Genomic DNA, 6,036 nt, shown 5'->3' with positions numbered 1-6,036 from the left:
GATTTTCTTTTAAAAAACTCTAGTGAAGTAGAGATAGAAGCATATTTGTTTCACTTGGTAAAAAATACTAGCACTCAAACCCACAGCCAACACCAAATCAGTGAAATACAAAAAGCATTTTCATCAAATATGGGAACAAGATAAAGATTTCTACTGTCTTGTTATTCAACACTAAATATTATAAAAATTCTAGTTATTTCAATTAGAAAAAAATAAGAAGAGTAAATAATAATTATTTGCAAATAGGACTCAGAAAAACTATGAAAAGGAATACAAAATTATCAGAATAGATGAGTTTAGTAAAGTAGCCAGTTATAAAATAACTACAGAAAAGTTAGTATCTTTTCTACTTCCTGACAACTTATTGGAAAACATTAAGCCACAGATTAAGCCATAAATAAAGATGCTGCATTAGTTATCTATTGCTGCATAACAAATTACCCCCAAGGTATAGTGGTTTAAAAACAACAGAATTTATTATCTCACAGGTTCTGTGGGCCAGGAATCTGTGGGTGGCTGAGCTGAGTTCTCTGCCTCTGGATCCCCCACAAAGCTATGATCAAGTCATTAGCCAAGGCTGCAGTCTCATCTGAAGGTTCAAGTAGGTATGCTCACTCATATGGCTGCTGGGCTGAAGGTCTCAGCTCCTTGCCACATGGGCTTCCCATACGGCAGCTCGAAACATAGCGCTGGTTTTACCAGAGAAGGCAAGAGAGAGAGAGCCTGAGAGAGGAAGAGAGCTCCAACAAGACAGAGTCACAGTTTTTCACAACCTAATCTCAGAAGTAACATCCCATCACTTGTTTCCACTTTCTAGTCACTAGAAGCAAATCATTAGGCCCAATCCACACATAAAGGGTGGGGATTATACAAGGGAGTGACTACCAGGGATCATTGAGAACCATTTCAGAAGCTGCCAACTACAGATGTCATTGCCATGTTTCATAAAAGATGCACCAGACATATATATTCATCTATAAAACTTTATTGTAGAACAACAATTTAAAAAGACCTTAATAATAGAAAGATACACCATTTTCCTGAATGGAAACACTCAGTGTTGCGAAGAAGTTATTTACCACTACATTCATCTATAAATGTAATCCAATTCCAATTTTCAGAGGGACATTTTGTTTTGTATTTAACTTGGAAAAAAAAAAATCTAGAGTTCACCTAAATGACAAGCACTAAGAATAATTTTTGGCAGACCAGTGGTTAAAATACCTGTGCTTCCATTACAGGGGATACGGGTTCAATCCCTGGTCAGGAAACTAAGATACTGCATTCTACAAGCCATGGCCAATAAAGAAATAAATGAGATTTGTATTCTCAGTTAATAACCATTATTTAAAAGCTACAACTATTAAAATAAGGTAATCTCAATGTAAAAATGATCTGATAAGTCAATGGTACAGAATAGAAAGCATATCAAACAGAAAACTTTTCAGTATATGATAAAATGGCCTTTCAGATCACTAGGAATTCATTTATGGATTAATTTATCATTCATACTGGGACAGTGGCTTAATTTGTTTTAAAGTTGTTTTCTTACCTCTCACCAGATACAAAAATAAAATAGAGTTAAATATAAAGGTGAAATTAAATTATGAAATCTTGAAATTTAATTGAAAATGTATGCATTCTTGGTGAAGGCAAAGGTCATATAACAATCAAGTCTGAGGTCATAAGAGAAAAATCAAATAATTTGACAGCTTAAAACTGAAGCACTTCAATATATCAGGAAAGTATAAAAACTAGAGATGTAAATGACAAACTTCAAAAATTACTTGCACACTATATGACAAAAAGAGTGATATTTGAAAAGATGCTAAATATACTACATCTTATAAATCAATACTAAGCAGATGAACATTACAACAGGAAATAGTCAAAGAATACAGAAATTCACCATTCGATCAGTTATTCAACTAATATTTTTTGGGTGACTCGAAGGTCACAGTCACCCTAAAGATGCACCTCTACTCAGGACTGGCCACTCTGTTCTTACCTGTTTATCTGTGTCACTCCCACTAGAGTGGGGCTCTTTGGGGATCCCCCAGTCAACACAGGGCTTCCATTCAGCAGGCACCCAGGGAACATGCTGAGTGACTGCATGAGTGGACACATGAAGGAATAATTCAGAGAAATAAGTGAGGTGGAGTAAGGGAGATATGAAAGAACAGAAACAATGAATAGAGATTGCAAGCCACTGAAATGGAGGGTGACAGAGGAAATGAATGAATGAATGAATGAAAAAAGGGATATTCTGAAAAAAGGTGAGGAAAAAAGTAAAGAAACCCAGAAAGACCCAAATGGAAGTTAAAGATATAAAGGCAGGAAAACAAAAGCGGAGAGAGAGACAGAGAGAGAAAAGAGCTTTCCCTTAGCCTTGTTTAGTCACAAAGTGATGTTCGACTCTTTGGGACTCCACGGACCCCTGTATCCACGCTGGTATTTCCAATTCCCAGGGGAAGTATGGAGGCGGGAGCCCCAGAAAGCTAGGAGGAAAAGCAGAGTGGGAGGTGGCCAGGGCCACCAAATTCCCCTGGGTCCTAGAGCAGGGTGGGTTCCTTCCCTTCCCCGAGCCCCACCTCCCCATTTGTCCTTCCAAAAGGCTCTGACCTCACCTCCCCCATTTCCGGGCTTCTCCAGAGTTCCAGCCCTGAAGAGAGGCACTTCCAAACCAAAGGGCCCCAGCCCCTTCTGCGGGCCCCTCTATGGCTGCCTTGGCTCTGGGGATCTCCGAAGCCCCCCTGCCTTCCCCACCATTGCACCAGATGTGGCTGCGGGGGAGGGGTGGGCGCAGGGCCCAGCTGGCAGTGGTCACTTGGTGGTCCTCTTGCTGCAGAGTCAGCGCATTCTATGCCAGCTTGCCAGGCCTCCTCACGCAGCACTTCCTTGGCCCAATTTCTAGAAGCAGCAGCAGGGGCCTGCACAGTTCACTGCAAGCTGGGCTGGGGCTTCCACCCCCAGGTCCGCACAAACCCCATCAATAGCCTTTGCCAGGGGCCTAGGCTCAGCAGCCAGGGATCACAGCTGGGGGATAAGGCCCAGACCCATGTCAGGTGGGGGATAGAGGGCAGGGACACCCGGAGTTTGCCTCATCTTTTCCCCCCAACCACAGAAACGTTCTGACCCACAGTGGGCCTCCTGGTCCTTTCCTCTGCAAACCAGTAAGGCATCCCACGGCTCCTGCCCTTTCTCAGCTTCCCAAACCCTCTGCTGGTTGGATCCGAGGCCTCCTCACTCCCTCCGGATTTTCCAGAGCCTGGAGTTCCAGCACAGGATCAAAAGACACTGGCTGTGTCCCATGGGAAGCCCAGGGGCGGAGCAGCCCCCGTCCAGAACATATTAGATTCTTAACAAAGTCACACACTACCAAAAACTCTTTGCAGCCCTATACCTCAGCCCTCCAAGAACACTTGTGCCTGGTTCTGAGTGCCAGGGACTGGCAACAGGCCTCAACCACAGGGCTAGGTCTTAAAACTGTGGGTGTGAACCCAGCCCCTAGGAACAGGGCCTGGTGAGGAGCTGCCTGCCACCCGCCCCTCACCTCCAGACGGCTCAGGCCCAGCCTGGTGACTCGAAGCCCTCATTTGACCCCAGCTCTGCATCCTTTGCTGCCTGCCCGGGGTCTCTCTCAGACCCTGGCTCCGCTGCTTCCAATCAAAGGATGTCAGGATACCTTCAGCTACTCAGGCAAGGTCTTGTCCTGTATGTGCAGAGGGGGAACCAGCTAGGCTCCTCTGGGCTCAGAGATCCAAGAGGGTCTTATCAGTCACTTTGGGAGATCCAGATTGGAAGAGAGAAGGAGGGCAAGGAAGGAAGTGGAGAGGAGGAGAGGACCGGCCCTAGGAGTGTGCCCTGGGCTGGGTACAAGAAGAGGATGCAGAAGACAGATGAAAAAGATGAAAGCTACAGAGAAAATGGGGAAGGAGGAACACCCTGGGGGATGAAGCCCTCCCTTCTCTCATCAGTCCAGAGGAAGGAAAAAAATAGTGGCCACATGCCTGGCACTGTGCTGGGTACTCTTCATAATCCTCTTATTTCATCCTCCCAAATATACCACGAGAAAGGTATTATTACTCCCAAGTTATAGCTGAAGACTTTGAAGCTCTGAGAGCTTAACAGGCTTCCCTGGGGAGCGTCTGGGGGCCAGGCCAGGACCCCAGGTCTCCAGTCTCAGCAGAGATGGCTGGCAGGGCTACAATCCTGGCCCCAGGAGCTTGTGCAGAGGCCCAAGCTATGTTCAGAGCAGAGTTTATTCAAACAGAGCCTAACAGGAAACTTGGCTCCTCTGACTCACTCTGATTCGACCTTATTAAGAAAAAAGAAAGAGTAGCAGGAGCCAGCACTGGGTAGGGTTTCACGCCAAGAGCTGGCTCCCAGGCAGAGGCCGGCTGAGCACAATGGCCTGTGCCCTGAACTCCCCACAGTTCCAAAGCCTGGAGGCACCCCTGTCTCCCCACCTGGCTAAAGAAGAAGGGTCCTGCCTTCTCTGCTCTGCCAGTGGGGCTCCCGTACCACACAGCCATCCTCTCTCCTCCCTCTGTTCCTCTCTTCCCTTCCCCTCCCTGCCCAGGGGTACCCTGGGGCCTGTTTCCACTGCTCCTCCTCCTCCTCTCCTGGCGCTGCTGCCCATCTGGCTGTCGGGAGGGCCCTACAGGACCCCAGGGATTCCAAGCAGCTGAGGCCAGCACTGCAGGGGGGCAGGCTGGAGGGAGGGAAGGCTTAACCCTGCCGGTCCCGGCCCTCAGCATCTGGCTCATGGCCCTGCACCAAATGGGTTGCTCTTTGCGGGAGTCCTGTCTAGAGACGGAGATCAAATCCCACACGAGGGAGCAGAGGGGCTGGTGTTGAGCGATTGCTGGCTGGACTAGGAGGGTAGACGAATGCCCTGAGTCACCAGAACCAAGCCTCATCTTGAAGCACAGTGTGATGGGAGAACACATGCAGGCTGGACGAGGAAGCAGGGGCCTTGGGTCTCTGAGGAATGTCCACTCTGGCTGTCTCCTCCCAAAGTGGTCTCCAGGCATTCCCAAAGTAGGAGGGGAATCTGGAGAGACCAAGTTAAGGGCAGGTTTTTCCTCCTGAATGTATAAGTCCAAGAAGGGGATTTCTGCCCTCCAGTTCCCAGGATCAAAGTTGGAGAAGGCAGCCCATAGGAGGCATTCAGAGAGATTTCTTAGACTCCAAAGTGTTCAAACTTCTGAGGCCCCTGCTATTTCTGCCAAGAGAACAGAGAACCTGCCAAAGCACTCTGGAAGACCATCTGGTCCAATCCTCCACTGGTCGGATGTGGTGAGTGAATCAGAACAGGGAAAAGACTTGCCCAAGTTGATCCAGCAACTTAACCACAGCAACTGGAGTAGGCCCATTCTCCCAAATCCTCTTTTCTGCTGCTCCATGCAAATAACACATAGTGCCTCCCAATGACTCCTAGCCCACATCAAAGACAGCCCCTGAATTTCATTTATCCAGGTGCACACTCAGGCTATTTCCAGGCCATGTCAACTTCAGAGATGTGTGACAGAAACCACATATGATAGGCAGGAAGTTGATCTCTCCCATGTTTTCACAAGTTCTGTTGAGCACGAAGGCAAACTTCCATTCTACAGGCCAGGAGAGTAAGGCCCGGGGGTGTGCCACGAGGGAAAAGACTGAAGCTCCATCTTCTTTGTGCGCAGGCCCAGTGAAGGAAGGTGCGCCTGATGACGAGCATTAGAGTGGTTCAGCTTCTCCCCACAAGAGGGTGGGGTTCAGCATATGCCCCTAGAAGGCCCACCAACAAAGAGGAAGTCTCAGTACTGCTTTGGAGACTAGCAGCCCAGGCGTCCTGGGCAGAGACTGGAGTGGACAGGAGTCGGGGGTTCATTAAAGCCCAGATAAGAAATCAGTAAGGTGAAAGAAACCAGGACGCTGGGTCCAAAGCAAAGGAAACGGGCCAGAGTGGTGCTGACACCTCAGCCCTGTTTTGCCTGCCAGGGCCCCACTCACCAGGCCTGAGTCCCCAGAGGCCTCCTTCCTACTCTCTAT

The sequence above is a fragment of the Muntiacus reevesi genome, chromosome 15, assembly GCF_963930625.1.
Source record: "Muntiacus reevesi chromosome 15, mMunRee1.1, whole genome shotgun sequence".
Taxonomy (NCBI): domain Eukaryota; kingdom Metazoa; phylum Chordata; class Mammalia; order Artiodactyla; family Cervidae; genus Muntiacus; species Muntiacus reevesi.
This window is presented reverse-complemented; position numbering follows the sequence as displayed.